The sequence below is a fragment of the Molossus molossus genome, unplaced genomic scaffold, assembly GCF_014108415.1.
Source record: "Molossus molossus isolate mMolMol1 unplaced genomic scaffold, mMolMol1.p scaffold_m16_p_20, whole genome shotgun sequence".
NCBI classification, from domain to species: Eukaryota; Metazoa; Chordata; class Mammalia; order Chiroptera; family Molossidae; genus Molossus; species Molossus molossus.
Genome location: NW_023425356.1, coordinates 299,497 through 323,423, shown reverse-complemented (window position 1 = coordinate 323,423; position 23,927 = coordinate 299,497). Strand labels below are relative to the sequence as shown.

Here is a 23,927-nt window from a genome sequence, read left to right as displayed (position 1 = left end):
TGATTTTAGAGAGGAGGAGAGAAGGAGAGAGTTAGAAACATCAATGAGAGAGAACATTGATTAGCTGCCTCCTGCATGCCCCCCACTGTGGATTTGGCCCACAACCTGGGCATATGCCCTGACCAGGAATCAAACAGGCGACCTTTTGGTACATGGGTTGATGCTCAATGACTGAGCCACACGGACCTGGCTGGCTGGCATTTTTTTTTTTTTTTTTTTTTTGTTTTTTTAAATCTTTATTGTTGAATGTAGAATGTATTACAGATGTTCCACATTTTTCCCCCGTTGACCCCCTCCTCCCCACTCCCAACCCCCTCCCGCCTTTTCCCACACTATTGTCTGTGTCCATTGGTTATGCATTTAAGTTCTTTGGTTTATTTCTTCTCACCCCCCCTCCCCCAACTCCTTTCCCTTTGAGGTTTGTCAGTCTAGCAATGAATTTGTACTTCTTAATCCTTTCACCTTTTTCACCCATTCTCCCAACCCCCTCCCATCTGGCAACCAACAAAATGTTCTCTGTATCTATGAGAATGTTTCTGTTCTGCCTGTTCATTTTGTTTGTAGAGTCCATTGTCGATAGATATGTATTCATTGCCATTTTGTTTGTTCATATATTTTATCTTTTTCTTCAAAAAGACCCTTCATCATTTCATATAATAACGGTTTGGTGGTGATGAACTCCTTTAACTTTTTCTTGTCTGGGAAACTCTTTATATGGCCATCGATTCTAAATGACAGCTTTGCAGGATAGAGTAATCTTGGTAGTAGGTTCTTGCTTTTCATCACTCTGAATATTTCTTGCCACTCCCTTCTGACCTGCAAAGTTTCTTTTGAGAAATCAGCTGACAGCCTTATGGGAACTCCCTTGTAGGTAACTAGGTGCCTTTCTCTTGCTGCTTTTGAGATTCTCTCTTTGTCTTGAACCTTTTGCATTTTGATGATGATGTGTCTTGGTGTGGGCCTGTTGGGGTTCATCTTGTTTGGGACTCTCTGTGCTTCCTGGACTTGTATGTCTGTTTCCTTCACCAAGTTAGGAAAGTTTTCTGCCATTATTATTTCAAACAGGTTTTCAATTTCTTGTTCTCTCTCTTCTCCTTCCGACACCCCCAAGAGGCGAATGTTGGCACGCTTGAAGTTGTCCCAGAGGCTCCTTACACTATCCTCATTTTTTTGGATTCCTTTTTCTTTTTGCTGTTCTGATTGGGTGTTTTTTGCTTCCTTATATTCCAAATCAATGGTTTGCTTTTTAGATTTACGTACTCTACTATTGAATCTTTGTAAATTATTCTTTATTTCAGTTAAAGCCTCCTTCAATTCTAACTGTGTATCCATGATTTCTGACTGGTCCTTTTTTATGCTCCTGAGGCCCTCGCTGAGTTCATTGAGCATCCTTATAAGCAGTATTTTGAACTCAGCATCTGTTAGGTTGCGTATCTCCATTTTGCTTAGGTCTTTTCCTGGGGTTTAGTTCTGTTCTTTCATTTGGGACCTGTTTCTTTGTCTCCTCATTTTGGCTGCCTCCCTGTGTTTGTTTCTGTGTATTACTTAACGAGCGGTATGGGGCTAGCTGAGAGCAGATGCTGCTCGTTTGAAAAAATTTAGGAAAAACCTGAAGCAGGATCCAAGACAGGCCAATCCTATGGTTAAGCAAGTGGCAACAGCTTGGGTGGGCCTGAAAGTTGGGTGGGGCAGGGCTACCAGTGTGAGCCAGGTTGCTGGAGTCCCAGATATGGCGGCTGTCTGCTGCCTCAGGGAAGGGCTCATCGAAGGAACAAAGGCCTCTGACAGGATGTTTGTCCCGGAGAAAGCCCCCTCTCCAGCCCTCGCCCCAGTGCCAAACAGCTCAGTTCTTCCCTGTATGTCTCTGGCGCCCCTCGAGCTGCCTCCCCTCCAAACTTAGAGGGAGAGAGTCCGGTAAGTCCGTGCGCGGGCCCTTAAGGAGCTGCCTGGGGCTCCAGCCGCTTCAGCTTCCCTGAGCCTCGTTTCCTGCTGGTTTTTCCAGTCAGACGTTATGGGGACTTCTCTTCCTGGCACTGGAACCCTGAGCAGGGCACCTGGTGTGGGACAGGGACCCCTCAGTCCTCAGGGAGGACCTTCCCAGCCAAGGTAACCTCCTGATTTTTATCCGCCACACGTGGGTGTGGGACCAGTCTGTCTCACCGCTGTCTCGCCGCCACCCCTGGAGCCTCCGCCCCTCCTACCAGTCTCGATGCAGCTTCTTTAATTCCGTAGTTGTAGGACTTCCATTCAGCTTGATTTCAGGCGGTTTTGAATGTTGGTTTTTCTGTAGTTTAGTTGTAACTTTGATGTGGTTGTGGGAGGACAGATACCGTGTTTACCTATCCGCCATCTTGACCGAAAGTCCCCTGGCTGGCTGGTTTTTTAAAGATTTTTTTTTTTTTAACTACAAAGTGGAACATCTTCACATGTTAATTTGTCATTTATAATTGCAATTTTATTCATTTTTGTTGAATTATTTTATTAGAGTTTTTACTTTTAGACAGCAGTGTCCTTAAACATTAAATAGGACAGCTGTATGTAAAAAACTTAACTGTACAAGCCACCAAGTCAATTTCATTATGTAATATTTACCTTAGGATTACATGAGAATGTAAAGCACTCAGTGGTGTTCTCTAACCGCTGAGCCAAACAGGCCAGGGCCCCAGTGGTGTTCTCTGTAGTGTTACTTAAACAGGAAAAAATGAGAACCTAAGTATATACATCAAAAGGAATAATTATGGTGCACACAGTGGAATACTATGTGGCTGTTAAAAATAAACTGGTTATGGTACGATCTCCAAATTATCTTACTGAAACAGTAAGGCACAAATTATATTATGACCCCATACTTTTTTTTTTTGGTTAATCCTCACCTGAGGATATTTCCCCATTGATTATTATTATTATTTTAGAAATGTAGGAGGGAGAGGAACATGATGTGTATTTATTTGGCTGCCTCGTGTGTGACCCCAGTTGGGGCTGGGAATTGCACCATAACTGGAATGGAAGCCAAGACCCTTTAGTTCCTGGGCCCACACTCTGACTGCTGAGCCAAACCCACCAGGATGGTCTGTAAAGGACAAACACATGACCTTGCCCCCTGGATTTTAAGGGAATGGCAAGAACTATCTGCTAATAGATAACCACTGCATTATATAGATAACCACTGCATTGTATAGATAACCATTGCTTTGTGTACACCGAAACTGATTGTTCCCTCAGGCATAACAGCTAACTGCAAATATCTGCTTCCGTATGAATTTGGTTGCTTGCATACCCTTAATCCAAATCCTTAACAGGGGCTAAGACAACTATATAAGCAACTCTCCCCTGGAGCTGGGGGCTGCTCTCTCCTCTGAGTAGGATGGGACAGTCCCCACGCGCCTAACAAAGCTCTCTTAATTTGAACCCAGTTTGGAGTCCGAGTCTGGTCTGTCTCGTTGGTCTACAACAGATCCTATACATATTTTAAAGTATATAGATACACACTTATTCACTAAATATTTATTGAATGCAGTTGTGTGGTAGGTCCAGTCCTGGGAAGATCTGCACAAAACAATGATGAAGAGTAAGACACTTCACTTTATAATCTGAAACTTGAGTATATATATATATATGTGTGTGTATATATATATATAATCTGTACATTTAAGTTAAAAAAATAACGTGCTGTTTGCTGTACTGTAATTGTTCATCTGCCCTCCCACTCTCCACAGCTTGTCATGACCCTAAAGACAGAGATTCACTTTTGCCATTACCATCTTACTGGGTTTCCACAGCAGTGATTTACCTGACCGAGCGCCCCGCTGGGGTCCCGGGAAGGCCCGGGAGGGGAAGGGTGTGGGCGGAGTGGGCGGGCCTCCTGGCGCACCAGAGAGACGTGCAGCCCGTCCTAGAGAGGCCGCACGCACCCCAGACGCACACCGGCTGCACACGCTGGGGGAGAAGCTGCCCCGCCCTCCGACGCCCAGTCTCCGGCGTCCCGTGCCCTTCGACCCCTGGCCCAGGGTGCTCCCGGAGCCTGTCACGAGGCGGGAACATCATTGTTGTGCGCGTTCGCTCCGCCTTCTGTCCACTAACCCCCCCGAGACGCATATCCAGCGCCCCTGTGCGCCCAATGCTACGTGCTGAAGGGAGACCCCCCCCCCCAGAAGGGAGGTTCCGGGCTGCGTAGGTGCCTCTGGTCCGCTCGGCTCGCCCAGCCCTGGGGTGTGGGCTGATGCCGGTAAGAGGACCCCGTCCTCGCGGGGCAGCGCCGCGGCGCGGGCTGCGACCTGCTCCCGCCGGGACACCGCCTCGGGTGGCTCGCAGGAAGGAAGTTTGTCTGTGTATTTGGTTCGGTGCTGGGCCCCGGGGATTCACGGGGGTGTGGGAGGTCCCGCCACAAAGGACGGGCGGTGGGAAGGTCGGCGTCCTCGGGGTGGCGGGACGGGGAGTCGGCAGCACCACCTTTCTGGAAGGTCGGACTGCCTTGCAGTCCTTCCGGGTCCAGTGCCTGCGGGGCGATGCCGAGCCCACCCCTGCTCGCTGAGGGCCGAGGGGACCTGCGAAACCCAGCAAAGCTGAGGGCCTGCGCGGTCGGGTTTAGTTCGCGAAGGAGCGACGGAGACCTGTGTTTTTGGAGCGGAGTGTGTTGAATGGGGTCCGAATCGGGCTGAAAGGTGTCCCCACGGCCATGGAGGGGGTGCGGAAGGCATGTCCGAGACTAAGTAGTCGCAGTAGTGACTTTAAGTGGCAAGAAGGGAAGGAATTGACCGCACTCGGGGGACAGTGGTGGGGACTGGTTTTGAACCTGAATGTGTGGAGGACGGTGGAGACACGAGAGGAGAGTGAGCGCGGCCTTGCGGCCACCCTGGTGTCAGGGTGGGAAGTGTGGACCTGGGTGCGGGAGAGGCCGGACCTGGAAGCTCCAGTTCACGGGTGGGCCTGGAATGGGGAAGGCAGGTATGAGCCCCATAGTGGTACCTTGCAATTATGGTCACTGAGGTCAGAAAAGGAAGAAGAGAGACCAAAAGAACTGGAAGCATGTTTGTTGTTTCAGTGATCTTGTTACATTAAAAAAAAAATTGAAATCCCAAACTTAGTGGGACAACCTCGGTTTATTATTTGTTGTCATTTTGTAGGTTGACTGGTCAGTTCTGCTGGTCTTACCTGAGTGACTCAGGCGTGAGGCTGCATTCAGCGGGTGAGGTCTCCTTACCTGCCAGGCTAGCTCAGGCCCTGGGGGCAGGGCAGTCCCCTGCCTGTGTGCCCAGAGCTGCAAGAGCATGTCCTCTTACTATCCTTTCTGCCACATTCTGTTGTTCTAAGCTAGTCATAGGCAGCACAGATTCAGGGGAAGAATGGCATAGTCTTATCACAACAGGTATTTGTGGGGAGACTTTGGAAACAGTCTGCCTCACCTACATGTAAGGTGGAATTTTCTGTGAGAAATACTGAGAGACTGAAATTATCCCTTCTCCCCAGCTGAAGTATAAGCTGCTCCGACTTCCTTATTGTTAACCCGCCTTCCCTCATGTCCTTCACCGTACCTCTGGGTTTATTTAATCATAGTACAGACAGGCAGCACCTACAGTGAGGACAGCAATGTAATAAGTATGGTACATGGCGTTTTGAAGCTCTTGTAATTTTCATGTTATGATCAGTGCCTCAGATGACATTTGGAAAAACATTTCTGAAGTGTAGATCACAGCTAAGCGAACCTTTTCGTAGCCTTTTTTTTTTTTTTTTTGGTGTGTATTAAATGTATTGTATACTGTATTCTTTTTTTTTTTTATCCTCACCCGAGGACATTTTTCCATTTTTTGTTCAGATAGAGTGGGGAGGGGGAGAGAGAGAGAGAGAAACATCGACGTGAAAGGGACACATCGAGTGGTTGCCACCACCCGCACGACCCAACCAGGGCCAGGGACAAACTGCAGCTGATGTACATGCCCTTAGCGGGAACTGAACCCAGGTCTCTCCGGACCGCAGGTCGATGCTCTACTGCTGAGCCAAACCGGCCAGGGCTATGCTGTATTTTTAAATAAAGTAAGCTAGAGAAGAGAAATGTTAAAATCATAAGCTAAATACATACACAGTATCTATTGAAAACAAACTGCATGTAAGTGAACTCACACAGTTAAGACCCATGTTGTTCAAGGTGTCCATGACGCCTTCCTGGAAACCCTAGCCGTAAAGCATAACGTGGATGAAGCTTTTGGGTGACCCCTTCCTGAAAATAGGAACAGTCTTGTGAAAGTCAAGGTGGAAGAGTCCACGTGGGAGCAGATGTGCCGTTCACAGGAGAGCTGCTCCCACAGTCAAGAGCTTTGCCACTTGGGTTTCCAGCGGTTTAGCTACCTGGGGTGACTGGGCCTTGGGAGGCTCTGGCCCAGCCTCAAGAGCTCTGCTGGCTTTGGCCTGAGGTGCACAGCAAGGAACAGATGCTGGAGCTGCTGGTGCTGGAGCAGTTCCTGAGCATCCTGCCCGCGCACCCGCAGAGTGGGGAGGAGGTGGTCATAGCACTGGAGGATGTTGAGACAGACACAGGAGACATAGGACAGCAGGAGCCATTTTTATGTGTTATTTTGAAATAACTTATAACTTAAAGAAGTATTTGGAGAGTAATACAGAGAACCCCGGTATACTTTTCACCCTCACCAGTCGTCAACATTTGTTTTGTGATGTGCGCCTTCTCCCCCCCCCAGCTCTGCATATGCACACTCACCAACACACACTCATGCACTTGCTCTTATGCCATTGGAGAAGTAGTCGCAGATACTCTGTCCCTTTACCGCTAAACCGTTTGTATTTCTGAAGGACAAGAACTTGTCTTGTGTAACCAGAATACAGTTATCAAATTTAGGGAAATTGAGGTTATGAGACTGTCATCCAAAAGGCAATGCTTGTTCAAATTTTGCCATGTTATCCCAAAGTGGTGTTTATGCAGTTCCCCTTGATTCAGGATATAGTCCAGCATTGCACATTGCATTTAGTTCCCATGCCCTTCTTTTTTTTTTAAATCCTCACTCGGGGATATTTTTCTTCATTTATCTTCAGATAGAGTATGGAGGAGGGGGAGGGCAGACTTTGATGTGAGAGAGACACATTGATTGGTTGCCTCCCATATGACCCTGATTGGGGCCAGGGACCAAACTGCAACCGAGGTACATGCCCTTGACTGGAATTGAACCCTCGACTCCGGTCCGTGGGCCGATGCTCTAACCACTGAGCAAAACCGGCCAGGACCCATGTCTCTTTAGTCTCCTTGAATGTGGGAACTTTGTTCAGCCTTTGTCTGTCGTGACGTTGATATTTGTGAAGAATACAGGCCATTTGGGTTTGTCTTACAGTTTTTCATGATAAGATCCAGGTTGTGCATTTTGGTTAGAATACCACAGCAGTGATAGTGTGTCCTTTGTGCATTCGTCAGGTGGCACGTGGGCACATTGCTGATGTGGTCAAGGTCATATCTGTCAGAGTTCTCATGGGAAGTCACCATTTTCCCTGTGTAATTAAGAAGCAGTCTGTGGGAGAGATTCCTAGACAGTGTGTATGTCATATTCCTCATGAAACTTCCACCTTCTAGTTTCAGCATCCCTGTGGGGTTTTGTATTTTGCTGTTTTTCTTCTCGGAGATGTCTCTTCTCGCATTTGCTGCTATATCCTTGGCATTAGAACAGAGCCTGGATCTCGGCTGCTGTGTATCCCTATGTGCTGGATAAATGAATGTCTCAGTCTTCTCTGTCTTACTTGCTTTTTTAGAGGATTAAATGGGGCTTGTCTCGTGTTCCCTGGAGAATGTTCCTAACTGCTGTTTGGTCCAGTTCCTACCAGGACGCCTCTGCAAGGTGAATCTTTTGTTCCCAGGCCTCTGTCTACACTCAGAGACAGGACATGGCCTACTGGTGACAGCATATCAGGGACCCTCTTTGGAGTGTCAGAGCCTTCAACTCCTGCCTGGGTGACCACTCTGAAGTGTGAGCCTCCAGAGTTCCCTCCAAAGAGTGTCCAAGAAGTGAGTGTGAGTGCTCGGAGTGAGTTTAGTAAGGCTGCTGGGAGCAAGCCACTGGCCGGTGCGTGGTCTTTTTAGTAAGAGCTTGTGTATCTACGTCCTTGAGTTTTGTTTTTGTCTAACCCTGTACTTAAGCAAGCATTTTAAAACATTTGAAATTGTAAAATGTTACAATTCTAAGATCTTCCTGTCCAACACTGTTAATTAATAATTCGGACAACCAAACCTCAAGATTTTAAATTACCTGCCCAGGGTCAACAGAGGTAGATCAGCTTCTAGTATTTAAGTCACCTGATCTTTGAGCAGAATTCTCTGCTTCACATCTTATTCTACACTTGAGGGGATTTTAAATATTTACTTAGTAGCTTTCCACAAATTTGTACCCCCCTCCCCATGATAACATTCTCTTGCAAATCCTCCCAACCTAATCTAATCTTTCAGTCCTTTAAAATGCAGCTTTAGGCTTATGTGGGTGCTCTCCTTTTCCGCTCTGAGTGCACCCTCTCTGTCCTGCACCCTTCCTTTCCTTATCCAGGCTTCACCTCCAGGAAATCCATCCCCCTCTTGGTTGTACGTCAGCTCTGTGCAGGCTCTGGCAGGGGCATTGAGGAGGACAGACATTTCAAATGGGAGACCTTACAGCTACACAGTGAGTAATCTTCATGGGGAGGAGTTTTCCCCTAGATTTGTTGAAAACTTAGCTCTCTTTCCTGGAAAAGTCATGTACAGTAATCCCCATACCTGTGGTTTCAGCTGTGCAGTGTCGATTGCAGTCTGAAAATATTGGATGGAGGATTCCAGAAATAAACAATTTTTTTTTTAATCCTCACCTGAGGATATTTTTTTCTATTTATCTTCAGACACAGTGGGAGGGGGAGAGAGGAAGAGAAAGGGGGAGAGAGAGAAACATTGACATGAGAGGGACACATCGACTGGTTGTCTCCTGCATGACCACGACCAGGGCTGGGGACAAACCACAGCCGAGGTATGTGCCCTTGACTGGAATGGAATCCCTGACTCATTGGTCCTCGGGTCAATGCTCTGCCACTGAGCCAAACTGGCCAGGGCCAGAAATAAACAATTCTTAACTTATACTTTATTTATGTTTCAATTACAATTTACTTGTAATGGTTCATAAGTTTTAAATTATGAGCTCTTTGAGAAGTGTAATGAAATCTCGTGCCACTTCATTCCAACCCGCACAGGGCAGGATCCCTCCCAGCATGTACATGCTGTGCGCTCCCCGCCCCTCCTGATATCTTAGTGTGTTGTTCAGGTCACCCTTATTTTATGTAATCCTGGCCCCAAAGTACAAGAGTAATGGTGCCAGCAGTTCATACATTCCAGAGAGAAGCTGTAAAATGTTTCGTGACAAGATGAGTGTGTATAGGAAAAACATAGTGCTTATAGGGTTCGGGGCTATCAGTGTTTCAGGCACCTATTGGGGTTTTGGAATGTGTCCTCCGCAGATAAGGGGGCTACTGAAAATACAAAATTACACATGTGATTTCAGAGGGTTCATGATTTATCCCAATTAATGTTTAGCAATCACTACATTGGTGATCTGTGAATATTGATATTTTGGCAGTAAGTGCAGAGTAGATGGTCATATAATAAATGAGATGAACATTAAAGAGAGATAAAATGTATAGAAGTCAAATTACTTGTGATATTTACCCATCGTAGCAAAAGTAGAAATTGAACCCTGGCCGGTTTGGCTCTGGTTGGTTAGAGCGTCGGCCTGCGGTCCAGAGAGACCCGGGTTCGGTTCCCGCTAAGGGCGCATACCTCGGTTGCGGTTTGTCCCCGGCCCTGGTAAGTAGAAATTGATATTTTCCTACTTTCTTCCATTATTAGAAACTACCACCACATGAAGCCTCAAATGTTTTGCTTATGTGTAGAAGTTTAGAGGTGGTAGGGAGCCCTGCCGTCCTGTGTTGAGCCTTGAAAGATGTGAGTTTGCAGTGGAGCAGAAGCTCCCCCTGCTTTTTACCTGTAAAAAGATGAGCACATCTGCTTACGTTGATTTTATTTAATTTTGACTGGACAAGGGGAGAGGGTAGTGAAGAATGGAGTTGAGTCACCAGAGTGATGAAAGGTAACAGTGGTCATAGCAATACGATTCTTTAAGTGGAGGGTTGAAGAACTGCACATGGTGTCTCAGAGGGCTCACTCCACTGAAAGTTTTCTGGGCAGAGGGCGGCTTCCTCAGCCCTCTGAACCCCACGGGAGGCCCTTGCTGCCATGATTGCAGTGGGGATGCTCTCTTCTCCTTCAGAAGCACCCCTTGTCATTCTCAAGGGCTGTTTTTATTCTTTTAGCCCCTCGCAAATATTGTGGAGACTGCTTGCAAGTTATAACCCCAGCACCTTCCCCAGGTTACCTGAGCCAGGTGAGCTAGAGATCCATTTCCTAGGCTGTCTGCATCTTCTCCTCATGCTGGTATTTTCCAGTTCGTGGCTGATTTCTCTGTATGTGTATATGTATGACTTCATTTTTGTAGAGCAGGTTTAGGGTTACAGAACAATTGAAAGGAAGGTACAGAGGTTTCCCATATAACCCCTGCTTCCACACATGTATAGCTTCCCTCATTATCTACTCTCTCTCTTTTTTTTTAACTTACTTTGTGACTCTGTGCTTATGCCTTCAACACAAGGATTTTCTGCTCCTCAATAAGGAAAGCACACTTGATCCTGTCATGGACACATTTATTTATTTATTTTATGTTTTTATTGACTTTAGAGAGAAAGGGAGAGAGATAGAAACATTGATGAGAGAGAACACTGATTGGCTTCTTCCTGCTTGCCCCCACTGGGGATCGGGCCCACAACCTGGGCATGCACCCTGACCAGGAACCGAACCCGAGACCTCCTGGTCCACGGGGCGATGCTCAGCCACCTGAGCCACACTGGCCAGGCCTATCACAGACACATTTGGCACACACAGATCCACCATAGGCCCCACTAATGTTGTTTTTCCTCTTAGACTCCTCGTTAGAACTTTAGGTCTCACAGCACAGACTCCCGGAAGTCAGCCTGGGCACACATCACAAGCAGAGTTTGGTGCTTTCCCATCCTTCTTGGTATAAAAGTAAACAATTCTACCAGGGGTTTGGGACAGCCTGGTTTTGTGAGAGGCTGTACTGTCAGACACTGGACCGTTGTGAAGGCCTGAAGACCATTCCCAGAAGAGGACTCTGTTTCCTCTCTGTTCAGGCTTCTCTTTTGTGCTTTCTGGTTTCCCCTTTGCCTTATCTCTCAATTCTCCACTTTTCTTCCATTTCTGTGTGTGCCTCATGCCTCCTTTATCACCAGCTTCTTCCTTCCCCCTTTTTACTTTCAGGTACGATATAAAATTCTCTTTATATATATGAAAGTACCTCATGTAAAGTACCTCAGGAGTTCCTGGATACCATTCAGTTTCCTGGATAGAGACCCTAAAGTCTTAGAAATGTGGAATTGCTAACCGAATGAAAACAGTTGGAATGCTCTAGGACAATAAGATCTGTATCTTGGTTCTTGGATGTTTAACAAACATAAGATTTGTGGGGCTGGGTCCCCCCTAAGGAGTATTCCTAAATTCTGTTGTGTCTCACTCAGGACTCTTGTCTCCCCATTCACTGCTGCTCCCTAGGGACTGGCCCTTCTCCAGGAAAAAACCAGCAACAAGGCAGCAGCACCTGACGTTGAGGCAGGTAGTGTGAGCGGGGTGTGCTTGTGGGAACTTCAGCAGCAGTCCTTCTGTTCTGAGCCTGTTCCTTGCCCTGAGAATCCTCCCCTCATCACAGAATATCACAGATCACAGTGGCATCCAAGGAGGTCTTTCTGATGACATGCTGTGGCCTCACTTGGTCCCGTGTTTAGGAGGCAACGGAAGTCTCAAGGGGTGGGGGTGACGGGAGGTGTCAGAACGTACCTCCACACACTTGATGCTTAGTGGCTGATGTTTTATCCTCTGGCGGTCTCTGGGTTCTCTCCTCAGTCTGAGAACCAGAGCTCTTCCTCACAGTCCTTCATGTTCATTCCACGGTTCTGTGCATGCCCAGTTAATGTTTGGTGATGATAGTGGAAATTCTGTGTGTGCGAGACAAAACCTCACATCTTACTTTTTTCTTTTTTTTTCATTCTCTCAGTGGTTCAAGAAATTTCCTAGTCACTTAGTTAAAAAAAACAATTAGGTCTCCCATTTAAGTCCTCTGCTACTAAATCAGTTTTCTCAAGACATGGTCTTTGTGGAGTCTTCTCCTTGCTCAGTCTGTTCCTGTAGCTTGTTAATTGGTTCTTCGTGCTGTCAGACCCAGTGCCCCCTGTTGCTAACAACACTTTACCCTCTTTTTTTTTTAATCCTCACCAGAGGACATTTTTCCATTCTTTGTTCAGATAGAGTGGGAGGGAGAGAGAGGAAGAGAGAGAGAGAAACATCGACGTGAAAGGGACACATCGAGTGGTTGCCACCCGCACGACCCAACCAGGGCCGGGGACAAACTGCAACCGAGGTACATGCCCTTAGTAGGAACTGAACCCGGGTCTCTCCGGACCACAGGCCGATGCTCTAACTGCTGAGCCAAATCGGCCAGGGCACATACTTTACCTTCTTAAAGAGAGATGCATAGCAAATAAAACTTACCTATATATATTTTTAATCAACGTAATTGTCTTAAATGTAATGTATTAGCATAATAGAAAAATGTTATTTATTTACAAGTGGTATGTGTTTCAAAATGCAGATGTTTGGACATGATTACACCAGAGGAAACAGAGTGAATAAATGTTTACACTGGTGTATAATAAATGTTTGAATTATATAGAAATGAGAAAATAAAAAGTTTAGAAAAATGAAATAACAGAGGTGGGTGGACAGTAGAATAAAAACTAATGTTTTGCCCGGCCGGTGTGGCTCAGTGGTTGAGTGTTGACCATGCACCAGGAGGTCACCAGTTTGATTCCTGGTCAGGGCACATGCCCAGGTTGTGGGCTTGATTTGTAGTGGGGGGCGTTCAGGAGGCAGCCAGTTGATGTTCTCTCTCATCGATGTTTCTATCTCTTCCTTTCCTTTCCTCTCTCTAGAAAATAATCAATAAAGAAAAAAAAAAGATAAAACTAATATTGAGCCCTGGCCAGTGTGGCTCAGTGGACAGAGTGTCGGTCCATTTACCAAAGGGCCGCAGGTTTGATTCCCGGTCAAGGACACATACCTAGGTTGCGGGTTTGACTGGGTTGCGGGTTTGATCCCCAGCCCCTGTTGAGGTGTGTGCAGGAGGCAAGCAATTGACGTGTCTCTCTTACATCGATGTTTCTCTCTCTCTCTCTCCCCCTTCCTTTCTCTCTCTAAAAAAATCAATAAAAACATATTTAAAGGGAAAAAAACCCAAAACTAATGTTGAGTCAAATAACAAAATACCAGACAGAAAAAGAGAAATAACCGTAATTGAGGTAGGGCTGAGATGATGTGGGCTGAGTTGTGTTGCCCCAGAAGATATGTTGAAGTCCTAACCCCAGGTACCTATGAATGCAACTTGATTTGCAAATAGACTGTATGTAGATGTAATCAAGTTAAGATGGGGTCATGTTGGATTAGGGTGGGCTCTAAGTCCAGTAATTGGTGTCCTCTTAAGACTGTGTGACAGCAGTGGTGGAGATGAGCGGTGCATCTACAAGCCAACGATTACCAAGGATTGCTGACAACCATCAGAAGCCAGGAGAGAGGCAAGGACGATTCTCCCTTAGCCTCTGGAGAGAGTAAGGCCCTGCTGAGGGGTTGATACTATAGGTCCATGGCGTGGTACTCGACACCCTTCATAGCTGGACCTCTCATTCCTAGCAAAGTGAAAACTGAAGCCATTTTTTTTTTTAAACTCTTCTTATTGTTGAATATATTACAGATGTTTGTCCCTTTCTTCCCCCATTGACTTCCTCTAAGAGGCCATTTTTGCCTTTTTAGACATCAGTGAAGACTGAGGAAGAAGAAGCCCAGGCCCTCATGCTAGAGTGACCACATCTCAGAGGAACTTCCATAGGAACTCAGCTCAGGAGGTTACAAATCTCAGTCTGATGAGTAATGGCAGGCTTCTGGTCCCCTTCTGTGCTTACCGTTTCCCCCATTGACCCCAGCTTGGTCCTGTTGAGCCTACATTTTCTGCAGACCCTCACCCTCTCCCCCCTTTTTCTGGCCTCTGCTTTCAGCCCCTGTCATTTTGCATCCCTCCCAGTCACATTAGCTTTTGTTGCTAAGTGCTCAGTTATTCTTTTCTTCTCTGCTCACCCTTCTGCATTCCCCAATTCCCTGCACTGCTCCTCCTCTGCTTCCTCTGTCGTTTTCAGACATCCCTTCATGTGAGGGAGATCCATGAACCCCTGTGCTCATCGTTCCTCTACCTCAGAGGAACCTCTTCACCGAGAGCACTACTATCCATGTGCAATTTCTGTAGATGTGTTTTGCCTTGTTAGTCCCTCTTCCTAGCTAATTGACCTTAAAAAAAGGTTTTTATTGTTTTTTTAGAAAGAGAGAAAGGGAGAGATAGAAACGTTGATGTGAGAGAATTACACCGGTCGGCCACCTTCTGCATGGCCCCCACCAGGAATCAAGCCCACAACCCAGGCATGTGCCCCGACCCGGAATTGCACTGGGAACTTTCAGCCCATGGGATGGCGTTCAATTCACTGAGCCACACTGGCCGGGCTGACCTTTCTTACTCTTTTCCCATGTTGTGCCACATTTCGTGTGGTTGCTCAGACTATACTTGTAGGACACCTATTGAATTTCTGTTCTTTTGTTTTAATTTGAAACACCCTAGTCCTACCCTAAATATTGTTTATTCTAAGTTCAGGCAACAGATGGCATTTAATTTATTAATGTATTGTTTTAGCTGAAGAAGTTGTAACTAAAGATGGATTGTCTAATGCAAAGCAAGAAACATCTGAAGAAATGGACCAAGGTGCTAAGGCCTCAGGAAGACCCAATAGGTGAGTGCCCATGGTTCCAAGTAGAATAAATTCTGCAGATGTAAGAAGAAATTTGAGTGGAACCAGAGAAATCAGTTGTCAAAAACCTGTTTCCCTGGAATAATACAGGAGGAGTGCCAAGGGATTTTGGCAAGAAAGTCAGAGTCTGCCACTGTCTTGGGGCAGATTATTAGGGATCTGAAACTTGCTCTGGATGTCACAGACTAAGATGGACTAGGTGGAGGTGGGGATCCAGGTTTGAGTTGGGAGAATCAGGTGATGAACTGATGAGGGAGGACAGTGTTTTCCAGGAACACCTTTAGGAGTTTTTCACTCTCATTTCATATTCTTCCTTTCTTTCCTCATACAGCGAACTTTTCACCACTCTTGTTTAGTCACATGTAATGTGCAGAACCTTACCCTCAGTAAGTCACATGGGGCACAGCAGACGGGGAAACTCAGAGCTATCATGCTGTACGCTTTGACACCATGCAGGCGAGGCACCCAGCTGAAATTTGGAGTGTTAGTGAAGATGTCCCAGAAGAGGTGACATTTAAAACAAGACTTGATGAGTAAGCATCAGTTTGCTAGATAAAGAGGCGATGGAAAGGAGGGAAGCAGAAATAGAATGTGCTAATGCATGAAACAGGCAGAAGGAGAGCCAGGAGGAAGGCATCCCTAGAGCCATGGGAGGATGCCCTTTCACACTGCCAGCCTTTGCCTGAAAATGCTGGGTCTTTGGGTATGTTTGGAGATACCAGAAATTGGGTAGAAGATTTGAAAAGAGTGATGAAGATTTGAAATACGTGCTGTGGGGAACTGGGTTCCTTCTCCCAGATACAACAATTAGTTGAGTCATGAGGAGTGAGTGAGAGCTGGGGAGAGCCCAGCAACGTTAGGTCTGGCCAAAGTTGTCCTCATGGAAATATGACGAGTGAGAAGTAAGCTAGCCCCACAGAAGAAGACTGCGGCATGGGTGGAGTTGTGTACTAGCGAATAACACTGGATTCTTAGAGCATCTGTTCTTTTCCCTCTCTCAGAGACTGAGCTCCAGGTCCCTTGAACTCCTGTTGCTACCGAAAGGTCAGTTGACATTTGAACACTCTGAAGGATTGTTACCCAGGTGACTTGTGGGTCTGCATGCACATCTCCTCCCAGGAATATGCTATAGGAGATAGTAACCGAAAAGGGAGAAAAGAAGACAAAGCTTGAGTGAGTGAAGTGCTCTCAGGCCTTGCATTTCCTGGTGACTCAGATGTGGAAGAAGATAATGAGCCAGAGACCCAGCCGGCTCCAAAGAAAACCCAAAGGCATTAAATGTCCCAGAGGAGAATTGGACCCAAAGAGACATTAATTATACCACTTTTCTAAGCTGGTCAGTACTGGATTCTGGACTTTTGAATCTCAAGAGTGAAAACTTGAACCTAGTAGAGTTCTTTGAATTAATTTTTGATGATGAAACATTCAACTTGCTTGTCAGTGAAACCAACAGTTATGCTTCTTAGAAAAATGTCAACTTGGAAGTCAGGAAGTAAGTTCAGGAAGTAAGGTATATGTTTGGTGTCCTGCTTTTGAGTGGAATTATGAGACATCTCAGAAGGGAAACGTATTGGGAAATCTCTGGTGCAGGTCAGAACCAGATTAGAGATGCCATTGGAAGAAACAGATTTCAATTGATTTTTTCATACCTGCATTTTTCAGATAACCACCTGGATCCAAAAGATAAGTTCACAAAACTGAGGCCACTCATAAAACAAATGAATAAAAATTTCCCCTTGTATGCGTTCCTACAAGAAAACTATTGTTTTGATAAGACAATGTGTGAATGTTTTGATAGTGACCAATTCCTGAATGGGAAACCTGTTAAAATCAGCTATAAAACTTGGTGTGGTACAACCACACACGCTTATCAGGTTTGGTTTGAGCCCATTCAAGATGAGTCCACTATGATGGCAGATAAGGATCTTGATCTTGCCTTAGTTGGAAATCTAGTGATAAATTTTGCTGATGTTCTTTAGAGAGAGGTCAGCATCCCTTTCATCTGTGTTTTGATGGCTTCTGTGCAAGTGTCAAGTTACTCTCAACCTTGAAGAAGAAGGCATGAGGGCAACAGGAGCAATCCATGAGAACAGGACTGAAGAATGTCCCCTTATGAATGCAGAACATATGAAAAAAATGAAGAAGGGGTATTTTGTTTTCCGAATGGAAGAAAAAGATGAGATAATTTTGTGTCATTCGCATGGTGGTGGCATTATCAGTCTGTGCTCCAACACTGTTGGCATAGAGCCCCGTCAGTGAGATAACGTTGTTTTTTGGATGATGAGGAGATGGCTCAGATAAGCCAACCATCCATAGTGAGATTGTATGATGAATGCAGGGAACGTGTAGCTAAAATGGATTAAATCATTTCTGAATATAGGGTGAGAATAAGAAGCAAGAACTGGTACTCAGTTATGGTGAGCTACTTGATTGATGCAGCCATGAACAATGCCTGGCAGCTACACAGAGCCTGTAATCCAGGTGCCTCTTTAGACTTCTTGAATTTTCAGAGACAGGCTACAAATTTGTACCTGGAGCACAATGCTCATCTGTCAAATTAAGGCAGATAAAACGGACACAATGTGGACATTAATAAGACAGAAAAGTCACAACCACACATAAGTTTCTACTTTCCCAAACAAAATCTGATATATGTAATTAAATGAGGCAACTAATATTTTAAAAATCAGAAATTTATATAGATTTTCAAAGACTGTTATAACAAGTGATGTGTAAAAGTATCTTAAAATATTGAACTGCAGTGGTACCTTTCACTATGTCTAATTTTGGTGTCAGGCATGGGAAAACATTTATTTGTTGAATTATTTTGTACATTTAAGGAATGGAATACTGCCCCCTTTTTGGTAATTTTCTCTGGAGAATGCCATTTTTTTTTTTTTTTTTATCCCCACCCGAGGACATTCTTTCATTTTTTTGTTCAGACAGAGTGAGAGGGAGAGAGAGGAAGAGAGAGAGAGAGAGAAACATCGACGTGAAAGGGACATATCGAGTAGCTGCCACCCACACGACCAGCCAGGGCCGGGTACAAACTGCAACCGAGGTACATGCCCTTAGTGGGAACCGAACTCGGGTCTCTCTGGATTGCAGGCTGACGCTCTAACTGCTGAACCAAACCGGCCAGGGCGAGAATGCCATTTTTAAAATGCAGATAATGTCATAGTAACCTTAGTGACTGAATGCATAGTTGAAAATTGAGACAGAGCCCATGAGATAAGGATGACCTAAACAAAACGTGGATGATAAGCAACTGAGGACCTCAGTGTTGGTGTGAGACTGGTTCTGATGTGTGCAGACCCGATAGCTGGTGAAGGAGAGTATTCAAAACCGGAGGTGGAGTGTTACCTTGGAACACCGAAATGAATGGTCTGTCTTGTTGTCATCATGGGGGTCAGCGGCAGAAGCCAAGAATAAAGAAACACGAAGTGGATCAGAGCAATAGAATCATCACAAGGAGCAAGGAGAGGGTAGTAGTAGGGTTAACAGAGAGCCCATGTTGAAATCAATCAAGATAAACAAGTGAGTCCAGGATTAATGTCATCAGGATAGATAACCCAAGGAGCAGTACTTGAAAATGGGATGACGTGAACTCTAACTCCTTAGTATTGAAGTCTGGAATTAGTGAGTTAGGGTAGAGGGTTAAGAGAAGATGGACCACAGCTCATATCTATGGGTCATAACCACAAGTGCTTATGTTCCTTTCACATCCTAATGTTTACAGTCCCATTCCTGGCTGGAAGGTGGAAAGCCTTCCAAAATTTGTTGAGATCTGTGCCAAGAGAAGGACTGTCTGTCCTCCCCAACACTGTACCGAACACTTCTATACTCTGTCACCCACCTCTGTGATGCCTCACGTGGTCATTACTTGTATTGAGATCATGTCCTTTACTAAACATAAAGTAGACGATCTCTTTTGTAACCAAAACAGGACCTGAAATTAATCTGTTTGCCATACCATTCTGGATACTAATATCGCAGCTTGATGGGGAAAGTTAGCTATCCAAAAAATAGTTTTATCTTTGAAGTGTAGTTTAGAGCAGAGGAGTATTATAGTAACTTTGATGGGGAAAAATACAGAATAATTAGGGGTGAGAGACAAAGACAAGCGGTAACTTCACAATTTTATTGAAGAGGCTCAGGAATCTTGTATTCTGGCTGGCCCCAAGGAACTCTTCAAACTGAATCACTGTAGATTTTTCAAAGCAGGACAAACATGATTCTGACTAAGTTTTCCTGCATTTCACCCATTGAAGGGTATAATTAAGGAATAAGTTTCTCTCTAGGATATAGTTACCAAAATTTTCAGATTTATAAAATCTCCGGCTATGCTGAATATATTATTGATTATTTATCTTCTACAGTAAGGCCCATGTCAGTGTCCATACAGGCTCAAGATCTGTGTTATCATGTGATACTTAGCTTCTGTCTGACAACCACTGCAGCAAGCAGTAAAATTTGGGCTCTGCTGGAGATAGAATTGCTTTTCACTGCAGTAGATGTACCCCTGATAGAAGACTCAAGGTCTTCGTGTCTTCTTTCATTGATTCATCTGCACTCACTAAGGCTTTGCCTGAAGGTTTTATACTATCAAGTACATTTTCTTGGCTTTATTTCCTTTTTGATGGGTTTTCTTATGCTCAAGATATGTTGAGTTCTACTGGAAGGTGTTGCTACACTCTTATCTGATAGGGTCTGTCCCCTATGTGGACCCACTGGTGCTGGAGGTATTTGGACCTCAGTCTGAATGTTTGGCCACATTGCAGGCATCTCATTCTGCAGCAAAATAATATGATAGGAACAAAATAAACCATTTGAAAAATGTTTCTTTCCATGATGGCCCCTTTTAGGAGCATGGGTGTCCATGAAGTTATTCCAAATTGGCAACAGTATGGATTCTTAAATGCCTGATGAGGTTGCAGTGACGACTGAAGGCTGTCCCACACTCATCACACGCAGAGGGTCTCTCTCCAGTGTGGCTTCTCCGATGCTTAGTAAGAACTGTTCGTCTACTAAAGCTTTTACCGCACTGACACATTGATAGGGGTTCTCTCTGGTGTGGATTCAGAGATGCTGGAAAAGCCCTGCGTTCTGACTATAGGCTTTCCCACAAATACACTAAGCCTTCTCTCCAGTGTGGGTCCGCTGGTGCTGGACAGGTGGGAGCTCAGACGGAAGGCATTCCCTCACTCTTCACATTTGTATAGCTTTCCCCCTGTGTGGATTCTTCTGTGTCTGACAAGGCCATGGTGGGCACGGAAGGCTTTCCTCCACTCCTTACACTGATAACGGTTTCTCTCCAGTGTGGCCCCGCTGATATTCAGTCAGGCCTGACTTCTGGCTGCAGGTCTTCCCACATTCTTCACCTTTGTATGGCTTTACCCCAAGTATGGATTCTCTGGTGTTGAATGAGGACTGAACTCGAGTAAAGCTTTTCCCACATTCGTTACACCTGTGATGTTTCTCTCCAGGAGGATGTCTCCTGCTTTTCCATCCTGCTGCACGCTTACAGGTTTCTCTGTAGTTATAATTAGACAATCCCTTTGGAATTTGCTGTTCCCAGAATGTTCCGTTTCTTTTAAAACTTCTTTAATGCCAGCACCTGGTTTTCAGGTACAATTTCACCATCTGGAATAATAAATGGACCAAGTGATGTCATCTCTTTCCTTTATGAAAGACTGCAACCACAGGATGTACAACAGGAAACCCATGTCAAACACACAAGTTCTAGGAATACAAAACTGGCATTAAGTGGGGATATTGAGACCTACAGAGCAAGGGAGCACAGCACTGCTGAGATGGTACTGGTGGGGTAACCCAGAGAAGGTGAGGCTGCTAGAGAGCATGTGTGCAGGCAGGCACTGTTCTAAGTGTTTGAGGTGCTACAATTATCCCCGTCTTATAGATGCATAACCTGAAAGCACAGGGAGGTTACAGAACTACCAAGAAATTATGTTTAAATTCCAACCCAGGCAGTTTGGCCCCAGACTGTCCTACACAGAACTACCAGAGATCCCTTGATGGGAACTGTCAAAATGCTTACCATGTTCTCCAACTTTTGGGGGACCAAGAAATTCACAGTTGAGCTGCATCACAATGGACCTCACTGGCCTTCACATGCGCCACGTCTTGTGAGAGCGCTTCAGAATCTCCGTGTTTGTAACCTGGGGCCTGAGGATAGGCAGGTATGCTTGTGTTTATAAGAGAAGGACCCCAGGACCCCAGGCTAACACTCAATGAAAGAGATCGTCCGGAACCACATGAAACATTTCATAGAGAAATGGCACAGTTTAATTCCACACTCGAGCAGAAGGGGAAGAACAAAGTGGCTGTGGTGGTTTGAACTATGTTCATTAGAGGAAATGGAACGTTTTGGGAATAGCAGACTCCGAAGAGATTGTCTAGAGCCTAAGAACAGTGAAATTTGTGAGGGTGACAACAATCACGGGATGTTGCCTCTCTTTCTTTAAAAGGTGCAGCCTAATTCCCCTCCCCTTGAGTTATTTTTATTTATTTATTTTTTTGAGAGTATGTTTCTTAAAGCTGTGGACAGGGAAACAAGGAAGGGCTTAGGATAGAAGAAGCAACAGGAGAGCCTGGGCAGGGCTGCTGCTGGCTCACTGGACAGTCAGAGATGGAGCCTCAGGGACAGGTTCAGGGGTTTTGCTGCACCTCTGTCCCTTGGTCACAAGTACCAGCCGGGGAGTAAGGGGGCAGAATTTATTTTTTATTTTTTAAATACGTTGCCCTGGCCTGATGGCTCTGTTCGTGGGAATGTTGTTCTGTACACCAAAAGGTTGTGGGTTCGATCCCAGGTAGAGGCGCTTAGAGGAGGCAACCAGTCGATGTTTCTCACATTAGTGTTTCTCTCCCTTCCTCTCTCTAAAATCAATTTAAAAAACATATTCTCCGGTTAGGATAAATTTTTTTTAAAAGTACGTGCCCAAGAGAAGGGCACATGCACACTCCAAGGAGGGTGCTGAGTGTGAGTTGTACTTAGTGGCTCATTTCTATTAAATACAAAGTGTGTCAGAAGTGATGGTATGTAATTTCTAAGCTAAGTCTTGAAAAGCATTGTGGTTTCATTCTTACTCTCATTCATGCGTACGTTCTGTCTCTCTCTCTCTCTCTCTCTCTCTCTCTTGCCAGCTGACATATTACGAGGATGGACACTGAGTGAGTCCTAGGGAGAAATGCAAATGGCAAAGAATAAAGACCACCTGCCCACTAGTGAGAAATAGGCTCCTACCAGCAACCAAGGGAGAGGGAGCAGTGGGTGCACCAGCCTCAGTCAGGCTCAGATGACCATAGACTGCTTTTAAAAAAAATTTTTTTATTGAATGTCTTTTTTTAATAAATGTAAGGCTTACATTTTTTTTTTTTTAAATCTTTATTGTTGAATGTATTGCAGATGTTCCTCATTTTTCCCCCATTGACTCCCTCCTTCCCACTCCCGTCCCCCCCCTCCCTTACCGTTTCCCACACTTTTGTCTGTGTCCATTGGTTATGCATATGTGCATATAAGTTCTTTGGTTTATTTCTTCTCACCCCGCCCCCCCTTCCCTTTGAGGTTTGTCAGTCTAGCAACCAATTTGTACTTCTTAATCCCTTCACCTTTTTCACCCATTCCCCCATCCTCCTCCCATCTGGCAACCAACAAAATGTTCTCTATATCTATGAGAATGTTTCTGTTCTGCTTGTTCATTTTGTTTGTAGATTCAATTGTTGATAGCTATGTATTCATTGCCATTTTGTTTGTTCATATATTTTATCTTTTTCTTCAAGAAGAACCTTCAACATTTCATATAATACTGGTTTGGCGGTGATAAACTCCTTTAGCTCTTTGTTGTCTGGGAAACTCTTTATATGGCCATCGATTCTAAATGACAGCTTTGCAGGATAGAGTAATCTTGGTTGTAGGTTCTTGCTATTCATCACTCTGAATATTTTTTGCCACTCCTTTCTGGCCTGCAAAGTTTTTTTTGAGAAAACAGCTGACAGTCTGATGGGAATTCCCTTGTAGGTAACTAACTGCTTTTCTCTTGCTGCTTTTAAGATTCTCTTTGTCTTGAACCTTTTGCATTTTGATGATGATGTGTCTTGGTGTGGGCCTCTTGGGGTTCACCTTGTTTGGGACTCTCTGTGCTTCCTGGACTTGTATGTCTGTTTCCTTCACCAAGTTAGGGAAGTTTTCTGCCATTATTTCAAATAGGTTTTCGATTTCTTGTTCTCTCTCTTCTTCTGGCACCCTCAAGATGCGAATGTTGGCACGCTTGAAGTTGTCCCAGACGCTCCTTACATTATCCTCATTTTTTTGGATTCTTTTTTCTTTTTGCTGTTCTGATTGGGTGTTTTTTGCTTCCTTATATTCCAAATCGATGGTTTGCTTCTTGGCTTTACCTTCTGTACTATTGAATCTGTGTAAATTATTCTTTATTTCAGTTAGTGCCTCCTTCATTTCTGACTGTCCTTTTTTATGCTCTTGAGGCCCCTCACTAAGTTCGTTGAGGTTCTCACTAAGTTCATTGAGCATCCTTATAAGCAGTGTTTTGAACTCAGCATCTGTTAGGTTGCTTATCTCCATTTTGCTTAGTTCTTTTCCTGGGGTTTAGTTCTGTTCTTTCATTTGGGACCTGTTTCTTTGTCTCCTCATTTTGGCTGCCTCCCTGTGTTTGTTTCTCTGTATTACTTAACGAGAGGTATGGGGCTAGCTGAGAGCAGATGCTGCTTGTTTGAGAGAATTTAGGAAAACCTCAAGCAGGTTTCAAGACAGGCCAATCCTATGTTTAAGCAAGTGGCAACAGCTTGGGTGGGCCTGAAAGTTGGGTGGGGCGGGTCCTCAGGGAATCACCAGGGCGAGGCAGACAGGTTACTGGAGTTCCAGATGTGGCGACTGTCTGCTGCCCCAGGGAAGGGCTCACCAAAGGAACAAAGGC

At 45.1% G+C, this 23,927-nt stretch overlaps 1 protein-coding gene across 33 annotated transcripts in view; it reads left to right on the top strand.

Annotated features, from left to right (window-relative positions):
• Positions 1-4,008: 4,008 nt before the first annotated feature.
• LOC118637266 (zinc finger protein with KRAB and SCAN domains 4-like) overlaps positions 4,009-23,927 on the top strand; it is a 34,499-nt gene continuing 14,580 nt past the window's right edge. For 2 of the 33 annotated variants that reach the window (XM_036272571.1, XM_036272541.1), the window contains exons 1-7: positions 7,163-7,832; positions 8,532-8,645; positions 13,937-14,028; positions 14,862-14,958; positions 15,308-15,509; positions 15,978-16,312; positions 19,842-19,985. The gene's annotated coding sequence lies outside the window, so the exon portion shown is untranslated. The other 31 variants (XM_036272573.1, XM_036272546.1, XM_036272543.1 and 28 more) reach the window with 30 other exon arrangements.